This window comes from Chiloscyllium punctatum, chromosome 1 (assembly GCF_047496795.1).
Source record: "Chiloscyllium punctatum isolate Juve2018m chromosome 1, sChiPun1.3, whole genome shotgun sequence".
NCBI lineage: Eukaryota > Metazoa > Chordata > Chondrichthyes > Orectolobiformes > Hemiscylliidae > Chiloscyllium > Chiloscyllium punctatum.
In genome coordinates, this window is record NC_092739.1 from 60,595,977 (window position 1) to 60,612,703 (window position 16,727).

Genomic DNA, 16,727 nt, shown 5'->3' on the forward strand with positions numbered 1-16,727 from the left:
ATGTACCATCCTGCTTTCACCAATCACGTTTGTCATTCCCTCAAAAAAAATCAAGTTTGCTAGATGAGACCTTCTCTGCAGAATGCTGTGCTGCCTGTCATTATTAAGTCCATTTTTTTCATTGATAAAAGTAGCCTACAACCAAAGTCATAAATACTTGAGACAAGTCATGGTGTCATAATTTGAAACCATTGTGCCTGACTATCTTTCAACAAAATCCAATAGAAACTTGGGCTTGCTACTCAGATGGAGAAGAAGAAACTTCTATATTAGGTTCTGCAGCCACTCAGGAGAACATTCAATGCATAATATCCTCTGCCTCAAAAGGAGATCAAGACCAGAGAAAAGAGATTTGACAGATTAATCCTGTGAAGTCTGAAACTGTGGAGCATGTTGTATAGAAGGTAAATAAGGTAAAGTCAAAATTTTGGGGAATGTGTAGAGTAATGGTTAAGCATACATGATCATGATGTATCAATGATGGCAGAACACGTGACTGGACAAATCGAGACGTAGGCAGAAGTTCAAATCTTGTGTGAAGGACCTATATATATATATATATATATATATATATATATCACTAGCTGTAACTAAACAGTTCATGTAAAATTGACCATAAACTCAAGCTGCATTTTTTTAAAAAGATCTAGACATGCCCAAATAATCCTCTTATTCCCAATCACACAACAAAGCTCTTAACAGTCAAACCTGCAAACTATAAAAGATTGCTCCAGCTGACATTTTAGCTAGCCAGACACCAGATGTAGCTTCTCAGCTCCAGATTCCCTCCCTCCATTTTGGTGGAATCTAAATTCTTAGCCACTATATCTATGTGATCTAGCATCCTTCTGTAGCAGTTAGCAATGAAATGTGTGCATTTACTTTTCTCATTTTATTATGTAGTACATTTAAAGACAAACTAATGTTGCACTTAGGTTGTGTTAAGTGCTGCATTATGTATCATATACCCATGGAGCTTCTGAGGGCAAACATCATGGAGGTCACTATATTTGTTCAGAAAAAAAAACCCTTCTGTGTCCTTTTTAGTTTGAAGATTAGATTAGACCAATATTCTGGCATTTGACAAGCAAATTTATTTGTACCCAATAGGTAAAACTGTACAGCTACATAGTGTTAACTCGAATCATAACCTTACATCTAGATATGCTTTGGTTTAACATCTCTGTGGCATAATAACACAATGTAACTATTTATCTTGAGATTGATTAACAATAACATTATCATTTTACAGTTAACCATAATTTTAAAAGTACCGTATGAACTTTAATTCTTCAATTTTCACAGTTTACATCTAGTGAATTATTCAAACAAACAGGGAAAGGTTTGTATGAAAACATGCATTAATTATTTTGTGTAATTGAAGAACATAAGAAACAAAAGTTGGAGTAGTCCCATTTTGGCCCTTCAAGCCTGATTCTTCTTTCAAACAGATCATGGGCTAAATCTTACCAAAAATTGTCCTCCAAGTGTAAATTTTGGAAATTTTCATGGAGCGCTTCGTTCTGTGAGCTCCTATGAGTTATTTCATGCCAATCTCTGTTGTACTTCAATACATATACACTACTCCCCTGCAAAGGCATATTCAAGCTATCATGTGATCATCAACAGCAGAAGTTAATGCTGCTGTCAGGATCTTTCAGGACTCAACATACAGGGCCACATTTAAAAACTCCAACAATCTGAGTGGGGAGACAAGAGTGAGGGAAACTCGGATGGCAATGAAAGATAGAAAAGTACAAAAGAACATTAAAAGGAAGAAGAAACAAGAGCTAGCAGCAAATAGAGCTAAAGTTAAAACAAAATGAAAATACCAAAGCTTGAAGTCTAAAGGTGTTATTTTGGAATGCACAGAGTATTCACAATAAGGTAAATGAATTAATAGTGCAAGTAGTTGCACACTTGTACAATATGATTGCAAATACGGAGGTCCAGGTAGTTGCTGCCTATGGGGTATGTCCTGATATTGGACAATGCTCACTAAGGTTAAAAAGTAGAGGAGCAATCAGCAAGTTGGAACCACCAGATATTCACTCAGACTCTCTTCTCAGGAAATGTCTTCACATAATTGCATTCCATTGCCTTCAAACATAGCACACTGCATATAACTGAGGCAATATAAGATAATAATATGCCACTGCTTGTAAATAGGACACCCACTGCTCATTAACAGGATTCTGATCTCGCTGTTAATGCTTTGTGTGGAAAAATAGGCATTTTTTTCTTGATGTCAAGAATCTCATTTTTCTAATTGTTGCAGATTTTCCTAACTGACTCTCTATTGACCACATTGCTCAGGATTTGCAAAGATTCCACCCAATGGAAAGCCTTCTATATCAACCCCAGCTTCCCCCATTGTGCTTATATCCCTTAGTTCTCTTAGTGCATTTAAAAAATCTCTTGAAGAAAGTTAATAACTAAACTTGGGTGTCTTTTAAGAAGATTCCAAGTATCCCTAATCTTTTGAGTGAAGACATTTCTCTGCAGGCTGAAATGGCCATCCCTTATTGTGGGACTGTGATCTCACATCCTGAATTCCCAGCTAGAAAGAAAGCATGTTCTTGTAATTTACCCTGAAGGTTTCTTTTTGTTTCAATTAGGTTGCCTTTCCTTTTTCAAACCTGCAAAAAATGTCAACCTAGTTTACTCAATCTTTTCTCCGCCGGCCAAAAATAATTCTGATGAATCTTCTTCTCACTCCTTCCAGAGCACATGAATGCTTTTGTAGAAAGGGAGTCACACTGAGCCCCGTCAGCCAACTCCAGACTTCAGAGTAGGACTGTGCAACAGACATCGTTTCCTATGGGGCATTCTCAGTCGTGTATCCTCACTGTCAGTCTGGCCTTCACCAGTTGGTGGCAAGGGTGTACAGCAACATACTATTGTGATGGAACTAAAAGTGCTGAACACAGGCTGCGGAGTAGACATCCTGAGCATGGACTAAAGGTGGTGGCAGGGGTGGGTGCGGAGGGTTGATGTGGACTCAGTGGGCTGATTGGCCAGCTTCCACACATGTAGGAATCTATGATTCTATGGTGCACCTGTTTGTACCACTCCACCGCCAACTCTGCTGCATGGCTTGTTCAAGATCATGATTTGAGCTCCTAAATATTTTCTTGTATGTCTGGGACTATAACTATCGTCATGCTTTGTATAAATAAATGTTCCTGTAATTTTTCATGAATGTGCTTTTCATGTTTGATGCGAATGGAATAAAACATGAGAACCTTTGTGCATTTAATGTGCTTAAATATTGCATTACATTCCTTACACATGCAGTTGAAAACAATAGAGTTCTCCTGGTGCTGATTCACTGAAGCTCCATATTATTGATAAAAATTCACTACTCTTTCACTTCACTCTATTGTAACAAGAGCTAACAGCATTTGCCTTCCTCATTGTTACACCTGTTGCTTAACTTGTTGTTTCTGAAGGTAGATATAAAATTCTTGTTTAATATCACAGCTATTTCTGTATTTCCTCTCTCTATTTTTGCCTATTCTCACAATTTTTAATCTAATTTCGAAATCTGGTTTGGCTCCATACCAACATAATTGGCTTTAAGACACTACTTTTGAACTTAATCATATCACTCACAAGCTCAATGTGATCATGGCAAACTTATCTATTATCCCTTCCCAGAGGAATCTACTCTATTGTACAATAATCCATTTAAAACAATCTATTCTCTTGTGTGCTTCGTGATATAATATTCTCTTACACATATTCAATAATCCCACCCTTCAAAATGCTTTTGCCAATTGATTTTCTAGCTTTACCTGAAGGTAAAAATTCCTCACATTTGTATTAGGTACACATTCCTCTTATTTGCTGTTGTATAATTTGTCTAACTCTGAAAACATTGTTAGGTGTCCTATTAGCCATTTCCACTAATGTTTTCTGTCCTTTGTTAACTCTGTGCTTCACCCTTAGTTAGTCTACAGCCGAATTATTGGCTAATATCACCATAAAGCTACAATTCATTAGTAGTTATTAATACTAGATTAAACATTTTATTTTGCATTCCAACATTAATTCATTAACTTTGTACCAAATGCTTTGTGCAATCAGATATAGTGCTTTTAAATTTAAGTTTTTCCACTATTTTCCACACACTCTGCCTGAGTTTACCCAAATTACTTTGCAGTCCTTCAGCCTTGTCCCAAGACATCTTACAAAAGATTAATCAATAAAAAAATGAGATGAGATACTCAAAGTTTTAGCCAAAGAGGTAAATTTTAAGAAGCATCCTAAGACGGGGAATGGAGATAGAGAGAACAATTCTTTATGAAGAGAATTCTGGACCGTTGGATGAAGGAAAGTGAAAATATGGCTGACTGTAGAGTTTTAGAGATCCACAGAATAGGAAAGGGCCCTTCAAGTCATCAAGTCTGTGCCGGTCAAAAGTAAGTACCTAACTATTTAAAAATATTTTTCTAGCATTTGGCCCATAGCCTTGTACACCTTGACATCAGAAGTACACATCTAAATACTTCCTAAATGTCATGAAAGTCTCTATAGCCTGGATGTTCCAGATTCCTACCACCCTCTGGGTGAAAATATATTTCTTCACATCCCGTCTAAACCTCCTGCCCCTTACATTAAATCTATGCACCCAGTCATTACTCTCTCTACCAAAGGAAAAAGTTCCTTCCTGTCTATGTTACCTATCCATCTATCTACTTATATCTATTCAACTATCCATCTATACTATTAGATTGTAAGGTGTTGTGATACAGGAAATTAGTGAGCTAAGAAACAACAAGAAAAGGATTAAAAAATATGAGAATGAGAAATTTTAAATCTGCGTTCAACATGAATGACAAAACATTGATTCTGACTAACCCAAATAAAGTTTGTTAATTGGGTATCAACTCATTGTTTTCTTTAAAATTTATTCATGGAATGTGGGCATTGCTGGATAGACACCATTAATTACTAGAGGGCAGTTAAGAACAAGCCACTTTACCATGGGACTGGAGTCACATACAGGCCAAACCATGTAAACTTGCAATGTTCTTCACTCATTCACTCATTGCAAGTGAACCATATTTATTCTTGTTTTTTTCTATGATGAACCGACAATGATCACCATCAGGCTATCTTTTGATTCCAGTTTTTTTTCTGTATTAAATTAAGATTTCAAAACCACAATGGTGGGATTTGAACTTATACCTCCAGAATATCAGCCTGGGGTGATTTTGAATCTTTAGTACAATGAAATTACCACTTTGCTATCACCTCCATACATGCTTTCTAGGCTTGGAGCACATATAAGAGAATATAAAATTATCGAATGAAGGTAATAGTAGCAAACAGGATGAAAACTACACAATGTGTCTTAAGTAGGTAGTGGTGCACCCCAGGATCATTTCTCAGATTTTTCCCATTCGCTGTTATACATCACAGCAACATTAAATCATTAAAATATAACCTTAAGAATCAAAGAAAGCTGCACTGGTATGGTGAAATGTAGAAGTGACAGATATAATTCAAATATTCCCATTATGATTAAATATTATTTGGTACAAAATAAGAGTAATGATTATACTTTGACTAAAGGAAATTAGGAATCAAGTTCACAATAGTACACAGAAGCACATCTCTAGTGAGCATTGAAAATGCCCTTATCGAAGTCACAAACGACATCCTTTGTGACTTTCGGTGTGGTACAATATCTGTTATTATATTTCTAAGTCTTCTACACAGATGACCACATCCTCCTCCAACATTTTCCCTCTGTTGTTCAAATGATGGGACTGCCCTCCTTGGTTTTATTCCTACTCATCTCATTGTAGCCATTGAATTATACACAGCAGCTTCATTTCCCGCTTCCACAACACAAACTTTAAATTTCCTCAAGGAATGATTACCATTTCAGAATTTAATGCTGGAGCTCTATGAAAATATCTGAAAATATATCTGGTTCCACACATATATTGTTGATAGTCAGTCAGCTCTACTTCATTACCACCTTTTTAGATTCCTCCACTCTTTCTGATTTGTCAGGCTACTTCATCAACTTTCAGTTTTAGCTGAGTGAAAATTTACTCAAGTTAAATATTGGGGGACTAAAGTCATGGTTTCAGCTGTAAACTTCAATCCTTAGTTGCGACTCCATCAGTCTTCCTGACCAGGAGCTGAGGCCCAACCAGATATTTATAAACTTGAGTATTCTAGTTGACCATGAGAATAATTTCTTATCCTGTGTCCTCTTTATCATCAAGACTGCCTTAATTTCTCTCTGCAACACACCCTTCCTTGGACTAGTCTTAGCTCATTTGCTATTGAAACCCACAAAGCTGTCTTTGCTGCTTCTAATCTCAAATTTTCAAGCTCATCTCTCCAGCCTGCTACTTTTCACCCTCCGTAAAATTGAGCTGCTCCAAAATTCAGCTGCAGTAATTGAACTTCTGTTAAGTTCCATTCATCCACTGCATCTGTGCTCATTGACTGACAGTGGCTTTCTGTCTGACAATCCCTAAATTCTAAAATTCTCATGGCTGCTTTCATTTCACTATTTGGCCTTACCCCTCCCTACCTCCGTCATCTTCTCCAACCCTAAAACCTCTGAAGTCTCTACACTCATTCAGTTCAGTGATCAGGTATCTCTTTCAATTCCTCTATCATTGGCTGATGTAGTTTACTTTACCTAGGTCCAAAACTCTGAAATTCCTTTCATATATGTCTCGACCTCTCTTACATTATCTTCTTTTTTAGGATATTGGTAGATTAGAATCTACCTCCTTGACCAAACTCTTTAGGACCTAAGACTTAATTGATTTGGTGTCAAGTGATGCATCTGAAGCACATTGGAACATTTTGCTGAGGCAAAGGCACTATATAAATGCAAGTTACATTTTATAAAAGCACTTAAAAAAAAACTTCTGGAATACAGGATTTTGTAGCAAAGTATATAAAATAAGAAAGTTGAGATGAAAAGGTATATTTATACAAAACATTAATAAGACTTTGGCTGTTGTACCATTCACAGTTTTGGATTCTATTCTACAGGAAAAGTACTTAGGGAACAGAGAAAGTTCAGTGCAAAATTACAATATTAATGTTTAATATGAGAAAACAAAAATACAAAGGAAGATTTGAAAAATTGAATTGTTTTCATTTTAAAAAATACTATGAAATGACGTGATGGATATATTTAAAATTATGAGGAGTTGGCGCAGAATGGACAGAAAGAGATTGTTTCCTGTTATTGAGATATCAGGTATTTCTTTCACTTTGAGAGTGCATTGATATTAAACCACATGCAAGAAATCTAAGACAGAATAAAAGGGATTTTTTATGCAGATATTTTTGAATTGAAATACAAATCATTTCAACTTTAAAAATACGCAGGTTAGGTGATTGAAATAAATAATATGAAGAGGTATATGTGAAAAATAAATAAAAATGAGATTGCTTGGGCTAAACAATCCATTTCAATATTTTAACTTTTAAGTAAATTTATGTAAATTCAATCAATCTACATCGTCTTAATGGTCAAAAATATATTCCTTCAAAGCTATTATTTTTAATTGTTATGCTAATCAATAAGATGTATTTCCAATGATAGAAACCTCAATGGAAGGAAAATTTAACATTGCTGATCATTTCAGATATGCAAGCCAATTGTCTGTGTTGCATCAGTTGCTTAGAGATGAGGCACAATATGTTGTTTGGAGTCAAACTGGTGTAATAAGTACAATTGTAAAAATGATTTGTATTATGAAACTGTAGATACAACTGAATCAATGATTCAATCTAACTAATTTAAAACCATATCCTGAAGGTAAACTTGTTTACACTTGCTTCAATATAGCTCCACGCAAGTCTGAAGTTAGGTTCTAATCATTCCTAAAGGCTCGGTATATTTGCTGATGTTATAATTTTAAAACATAGCAAATATTTCAGCTTGCTGTTACCTAGCACAAAAAGTCTTGGGAGTCTTATACATGCACCCAAGAATACAAAGTACTTTTTTTTTGTTAACATCAGTATTGGCAATATTATGACTACAGCGGCTTAACTTGCATTTAGAAGTATATCTGAAAACCCAGTTAAGGGCTGTTGCACATACAGAATTGGCTTTACTTAGTTTTGATGGTGGTGGAGAGTAAATCAAATTGGATACTGTGATTTTGTACCACTTTCTAAACCACACTGTGGAAAGATTGATAGGTGTAGCTTAACTGAATTATTAATGCACTCAGTACTTTCAGCCACCATGTTTTCACTTGCTATTCAGATCATTACATGAATTTGACCATGTAAAAGAGTATAGCTGCTATTCACTTCAAATTTTGAGTCCACTAATTCTATACTTTGGAGTTATTTGAAATTCTCTCACATTTTTATATAGATTATCCTTTCATAGGTACAGTAAACATATACTGTTTATGACCAACATTAACCTTGTATCCATTCCTGGAATTCAAGTTAAAAAATAAACTGAGCAATTCCTTTAGAACTCCATGAAGAAATATCACTGACTGAAAACACTTAGCTCAGGAGTTTCCTCACTTTGTTACCAAAGCTCATTATGTAGAAAAGCTTTCTCTCATTGACTTTGTATGGCTCACATTTGTTTTTAATCAGACTGCAGTGGCAAGTGACACACCTACATCCACTCCTCTTCCTCATTTAATTAAAATATGGGAGTGAAATGCCCTCTTTCCTAATTTTCTATCAATATACTGTTGCAAATGTAATTGGCCATCATATAGGTTTGAATAAGTGTATTATCCTCATAAACACAATTGAGAACAAATTAGTACTTTGTATTCACTAACTAGGCAAAATAGCAATCCTGCTGGTAAATGTGATGCTAATGGAACATACTGCACATTTTCAATTGTTTATCTTGAGGTTTGTCACTAAATTTAAGTGGACACTAAAGGTATTATTGGGTGATAGGTCATACTGCTACTGTCATCTCAGGTAAAAATAATTACTTCCATATTCTATTTCAATTAACTATGCCTGGGACAAGCAACGAATTTCAATGGCAGTCTTACTTAAATGCCATTCCAACTATTACTTGCCTCTTTTATCAGCAATGTTATTCTGCCATTTTTTCTCTTTATTCACTTGTTGGATGTGAGCCTCACTGGCTGGCCAGCAAATATTACCCATCCCAAGTTGCCCCTGAGCAGGTGGTGGTGATCTGCCTTTTTGAATCACTGTAAATCATGCTCTTGGGGAGGGAATTTGCTAATTTTGATCCAGCAACAGCAAAGGAATGGTGATTGTAGAATATTCCATCGAACTCCTGACTTGTGACTTGTTTATGATGTCGAGGCTTTAAGAACTCAGGAAATGAGTTACTCTCTGCAGTATTCCTAGCCTTTGACCCACTCTTCTAACTACTGCATCGGTATAGTGAGTCCAGTTGAATTTCTAGTCAATGATAACCCTCAGGATGTTGGAAGATGGAGATTCAGAGATGATAACATCATCAAATGTCAAGGCACAATGGTTAGATTGTCTCTTATTGGAGATGGTCATTGCATGTCATTTACTTGGTGCAAATGTTACTTGCCACTTGTCAGCCCAAGCCCAGTTATTGTCCAGATCTTGTTGCATTTGTACATGGACTGCTTCAGCATCTTAGAAGTCATTGCGTAGTCATTGGTGAACGTCTTCACTTCTGACCTTATTGTATTATTGTATTATAAATAATTGCATTCTAGCTTTTGTCAACTTCATGCTAATTTTACTTGTGCTATTCCTTTTTTTATATTGTTGCTTCAATAAAATAATTCACAAAGCAAAAAAAGGCAAATTGTATTTTATTGCATCAAAGTTCTATGAATAAAAAACTTTACACTATCTATTAATTTATTCAATAAGTTTTGATTATGCTTTGATATTGTCTTTTTCATGTAACAAAGCCTTTCATTGCCAATTAATTATTTTCCAATGCAATCATCATTATACCATAGATTAAAACTAACAACTAATTAACATAGAAACAGCAGTGAGAGACATTGTCAATTAATCTAGCTAGTTGAGTGATAAATATTGGTCAAGTAAACCATAATGCTATTCTTCCAAGTGTTACACATTTATTTTTGACTACAGCCTGAACAGACAGATGGCACTTTGCTTTCATTTCTCACCTCAAAGCTGTTGTTTATAAGAAATATGAGCAGGAGTATCCCATTGAGTCTGTTCGGCTATTCCGTAAGATCTAATATTGCCCTTACTTCCAGTTTCTTGCCTGTATCCTTAACCCAACGCCCATGTAGACAACTACCTGTCTAACACAGCTAACTTGAATATTCTGAATTACTCATTCTCCACATCTTACTGTGAATGACTACTTTAAAGAATATTGACAGTCTGACAGAAGTTCCTAATCATTTCCATTTTAAATAGGGAATTCCTATTTGCAACCGTGTCTCCTAGTTAAAGAATAGTTGCCCATGCCCAGAAGAGTATGCTCAGTAATGTCAGGGTTATTTCCATTGTCAAGTGCTAGTGAGCATTGTAATAGCAGAATTGAATATGTGGCTGGAGAAATGATAGAGTAGTGAGGGCATCAGAGCTCTGAGACAATGGAACTGGTTCTTGGGAAGTGGGACTGGTTCATGTATCTGTCCCTCATAGTTGACTGGTCCAGAAGGTTAAGTCACATGAGATCCAGGGTGAGTTCATAAGTTGGATACAAATTGGCTTGGACATCAAAAACAAAGTTGTTAATTGTGGAGGGGTATTTTTTTGACTGGAGGTCTGTGACCAGTGGTATTCCATTAGAATAAATGCTGGGACCTTTGCTGTTTGTATATCAATGTTTTGAATGAAAATGTGATTTATAAGTTTGCAGATGACACGAACGTTGGTGGAGTTGTGGATAGTGAGGAACATTGTCAAAGGATACAGCAGAAAAGTTGGGTGGGAAAATGGCAGATGGATTTTAATCTGGACAAGTTTGAGGTGGTACATTTTAGAAGGTCAAATGCCAGAGGAAAGTATGAAGTAAATAGCAGGACCCTTGAGATAATTCATATCCAGAGGGATCCTGGGGTGAAGGTCCATAGTTCCCTGAAAGTGGCAACACAATTGGATAAGGTGGTAAAGAAGGCTTCGGGACTGCTTGCCTTCATCAGATGGGGAATTGGATGTAAAAGTTAGCAAGTCATGTTGCAGTTGTTTAAAATTTTGGCCACATTTGGAATATTGTGTGAAGTTCTGGTCGCCACACTGTGGAATGAATATGTAAGCTTTGCAAAGGAGGTTTACCAAGGTGATGCCTGGATTGGAGTGTATTAGGTGAAAGGAAAGTTAAGACAAACTTGGATTGTTTTCATTGAAATCTCAGAGGCTGAGGGGCGACCTGATAGAAGTATATAAAATTTTGAAGGGTGTTGAGAGGAGGGTTAGTCAGAATTTTTTTCCCAAATATTAGGGAGCACAGGCTTCGGTGAGAGGGAAAAGTTTAAAGGAGATGTGAAGTGTAACTTTTTTACAGAAGGTGACAAGTGCCAGGGGATGTAGTATAAGCAATAGCAGCATTTAAGAGGAATTTAGATTGACATATTATTATTGACAGGATGTAGAGCTGGGCCGAGAAGTGACAGATGGAATTCACCCTGAATAAAAGCAAAGTGATTAATTTTGGAACGTCGAGTTTGAATGCTGAGTACAGGATTAAAGACAGGATTCTCGGTACTGTGGAGGAACAGTGGGATCTTGGGATCCATATACAGATCCCTCAAAGTTGCCACCCAAGTTGATGGAGTTGTTAAGAAGGTGTCTGGTGTTTTGGCTTTCATTAACAGGGGGATTGAGTTTAAGGACTGTGAGGTTTTGCTGCAGCTCTGTAAAACCCTGGTTAGGTCACACTTGGAATATTATATCTAGTTCTGGACGCCTCTTTACAGGAAGGATGTGGATGCTTTAGAAAGGAGATTTACCAGGATGCTGCTTGGATTGGAGGGTTCATTTTATGAAGAGACGTTGAGTGAGCTAGGGCTTTTCACACTGGAGAGAAGAAGGAAGAGAGGTGTGCAAGGTAATGAGAGGCATAGATAGAGTCAGTAGCCAGAGACATTTCCCCAGGGCAGAAATGGCTGTCACAGGGGGTCATAATTTTAAGGTGATTGTGGAAGATATAGGGAAGATGTCAGAGGTAGGTTCTTTATGCAGCGAGTGGAGACTGGGTGAAATGCACTGCCAGTGGTGGTTGTAGAGTCCGAGGCATTAGGGACATTTAAGTGACTGTTGGGCATATCAGTTCCCAGATGATAATCTGCCCTGATAGAACGTGGATGGCAGTATTTTGAGGGGTGTGTAGGTTAGGTTGATTTTAGTTTAAGATTAATGCTTGGCACAACATCGTGGGCCAAAAGACCTGTACTGTTCCATGCTCTATGTTCTATATAAACAGGAAGAGAGGGATATGGGCCATGTTTGGGCAGGTGGCATTCGTTTATAATGGCATTATGACAGTTATAGGTATAATAGCCCAGAGTGCCTGTTCTTCTGCTGTGCAATTCTATGTTTTCATGTTTTTCACACTTTGCAGATTCGATCTTAACCGGACCGGAACTAATGTTCGTACATGGAATTTTACTGGTAATGTTGGGATTGGTTTAAATTAGCTTTCAAGGAAGATGGGAAGCAGAGAGGAAATTCATACTGAAAGAAAGTAAACCTAATAACATTGTAGAATTGTAATTAGTGAAATTTATGAGGCAGGTGAAATGTAGCCAAGTCTTGACGAAACTTAGAATGCAGAAGTATGTCAAGAAGACAAAGTTAGTGGCATTTCACCTGAATGCAAGTAGCATTTGAAATAAGGTAGATAATTTAACAGCACAACTCGGGATAAATAGGTATGATTAAATTTCAATTAAAGATCAATGACCGCAGGTTGATCAAGATTAGTAATTCAATATTCCAGAATACTCCCCATTTAAAAAGGACAGTATTATAATCTGGACTGAAACTACTGCTGGATAAGTCAGGTCCAGATGATAATCGGCCCTGATGTGTCATACCTTTTTTTTTGTTTAAAGTGGTATCTTTCACTGAGGCATTAACATACAATTCTGCAGATTTAATTTCAAATCATGGTTCCAGAAAGACTGACAGCATAATTATTATACCCTTTAATACTCACATGCCAAAACCCACATGCCATTAGTTCAAATTCTAAGCTCTATGATAAATGTGATCAATATGTGTAAATTACACACCTTACATTGTATTTCCCCTAAAGGAAAAAACTAAAATCTTCAAGAGGCATTTTCATTAATGATATGTGTCACATTTCTGTGTCAGATGAACCGTAACATATTGACATTCAGCCTATAAAGAGTTACACAACAGCCATATTTTACATGAGCAGTAGGTTGCCTCCATATGTGCTTTTGATAAAGCTTCCGCTGTGACATCTTTTTTCCAAGCACATAAATGATTCACAAATTATATGGTTGGAGAATTAAGTTCCATTAAAACAACAGTAAGTCATGTCAATCTTTTTTCTGTAAGATAAAATATGATGCATTCTAATCCCTCAAGCTCCTCACATATTATCCAATCTGATTGATGGTGGGTCAACTTTTGAATTTTCAATTTTTGCTACATTTCTCAATCGTTCAAATTAATATTGTTATTTCACTTCCTACTTCTTTCACTACTTTAAGTATACATTTCCCCTGACTATCATCCCTAACATTATATTTCTTTAACTTGTTAACACTCCCTGATCCTTTCTCAAAACAATAGCTGGAAGTGTAGGCTCTGAGCTTTTGTTGGTCATTTTCTTTTAGTCAATTTAAGTGGTTCCCTCAACTAATGCCAATATATCAGCCTAAAAGGATTAAATCCTGTGGGACTTATTAGAAACATCTTTAGTGTCAAACAGTAATAACAGAATTTTGTTATTCAAATTACTAAGACATTCATACTTCTAGCCTCTAATTGTGTGTTCAAAGTCTTATGTCAAGTTTGCAATGGACCTTGAGATTTTGGGTGAAAAGTAGAAAATGTAATTTGTTTTATCCCCAAACAAATCGTTATATTTTTGAATCTTTGCAACATGAAATTTGAAACCTGATCTGATTGATTTTTTTGTCGGAGGTAAACGATATCACTAAAAGACATGGATTATAATTCTTGACTTTAGGCAGGCATCCCATGAAAATTATTAAGAGCCAATTCAACAGTTCTTCAAAAGCTGATATTAGAATTAAAGATGCATATTTAATTGATGTTCAGGTTTCCACAGAATCTGATTTGTACAGCATGCATTGCAAAATTTGAACATTGTTATATGACAGTTGTGAATAAAATGTTATAATATGTTAACCTTTTTTACTAATACCTAAATGACCTGCCATTGGAATGTTGAAAGCCACTCATAATATTTCAATTACACTATATAGATGGAACGCTCACCTGATGGATCACTACCATTCCTCATCAGCTGATATTTAAAGTATTCTCTATTTCCTCATTCGTATTTTGTCATTCAAATGATAACAGCTAGGTATCGTTGCTGATCCAATTATTGTAGGCTGTTCAGTATATCTCTTTCAACTTACAATTGATTTGTTTTATGTCACTTAAGGAAAATGAACCAGATATGTTAACCTCAATCTCTTTGTCTTCATCTTTTCCAGATAAATTTTCAAAAATTATCTTTAATAACTAAATTTCTGAAACATCTTATTCATAGATTCCTTTTCTTCCTGTCTAATGCTATGGACCTGAGGCCTAGTTACAACACAGTCAGAAAACAACCCAGAATGCTACTTCTGTAACACTTGGAGTTTCCTTTCCCTCCACTTATTGTTCCACAATCCTTGATGAGGGCAATATTTTTGAACCTCACAGATCATTTCCAAGAAAAAAAATATTAATTCCTTTCATCAGAATTTGCTTCCCTACACCTGTGTTCAATTCCCCATTAACCAGGTCACTATTTTACATCATTCAGAATGATCATATTGATTTATAACTACTATATGTATGTCCAAATAACATTTTCTCCTTTCTTAACTTACCTGGAAGACAAATAGTATCATTGGTTAGCATGAGTGATTATTGTGACAGTGTTATTTTATATCTTTATTAACTTACACCCTTTTGATTCAAAACATCAAGAAACACCCTTCCTTTTGAGGTAAAATACTTAGAATCTTCAGTGATCTGATTCTCCTGATCAATATTCATGCGAGTCACCACTCCCTTCGAAGTACAGTTTAAGGAAACATTTTCTCTCTTTGTGCTATCACTAGAGTTTCAATACATAATTTTATAATTATGTATTCCTTTTATAATGCTCCCTTTTTCCAAAGCTGTCTTACATAATCTTATTAGCATAATTGGTCTGCCATTTAATTTCCAGCAATTGGCGTTGGGACGTCCAATCTTCTTAAAATGAAAATGTGTTAATTTCTTTCCATCTCCCCATGAATTTTCTATTTCTTCAATATCCTTGTGGATTCCCAAATGGACATCTTCCCACCCTCAATTTTCTTTGTGAGCTATCATGCTATTTGTCAGAACTGCTGCTTTAATATTGATGCTCATCAGAAGTACAGTTTTGAGTTTGCAGGAATGCAGTTTCTGACTTTTTCCCTTGAGCAAAATTTCATTTGATCCCAATATTTTTTCCTCTATCTTTTGTGATGTAAAGAACTGATCCCACAGTAATTATTTTTCCCTTGAAAAATTCCATAGATGTCTGATTATGTTGCTTTTTTGTAGTCCTAAATTTTAGTTGCTAAGCTACAAGAACAAGCCTTGAATATTGCCCTTTTGACTGTTTCATAATCTGCAGATTGTTCTTTTGACAAGCTAGCATAAATAACCATAACTCTAACTGTCAAACCACTTTATAGCATTAAGGTCAAAATACTTTTGGCCACTCCATCTGGTCAGCTACATTCTCAAATGATTTAAGATACCTTTTAACTCCCTCTTCAGCCGATTTATGGACCAAGTGTAGATTCTTAGTTCGATCAAATCATCCTTGGAACCAGAACCATCCCTATCTCCTCCTTCTTTCTTTACTCTAAGCTTTTTAATGACCAGCTTGTGATGTCCAAGTACCTTATCTAGGAGCAAGTGAGGACTGCAGATGCTGGAGATCAGAGTTGAGAGTGTGGTGCTGGAAAAGCACAGCACGTCAGGCAGCGTCCAAGGAACAGGATGAAGAGCTTATGCCTGAAACATCGACTCTCCTGCTCCTCGGATGCTGCCTGACCTGCTTTTCCAACAACACACTCTCGACTATTTACTTTATTTCAGTGGCATTCAGGTTTTTAAAAAAAATTCCATCTCCCTCTGTTTTCCTTCTCTTCACTGTCATTTATGCTTTGTTTTTAACACTTCTCACTTCCCATTTTCCTCTATTTTAATTTATTTCTCTCTAAGTCAAGATTTATTTTCATTTTCTAATCTACCTCAGTTAATCTCAAATTTAGGTTTCCCTTCTTTCAATCCCATATGTTGGATAATCACTTGAGGCATTTTCTCCTTATGAGATTCTATTTTTATATTTATCTTCAATTTATCTGCCAACAACAATCTCCGTTTAGCTTCAGTCAAAGATTCATGAAACCTATTGATATATCTTTCACTTCTAGAAAGCTCTTAGAAACATTTTAAGTTGTTTTCAAAATCTAAATAATAAACTTTATTATTACCCAGTCTGTTTTATGTCCAGAACCCCCACATACCTACTACTTTAATAAGAA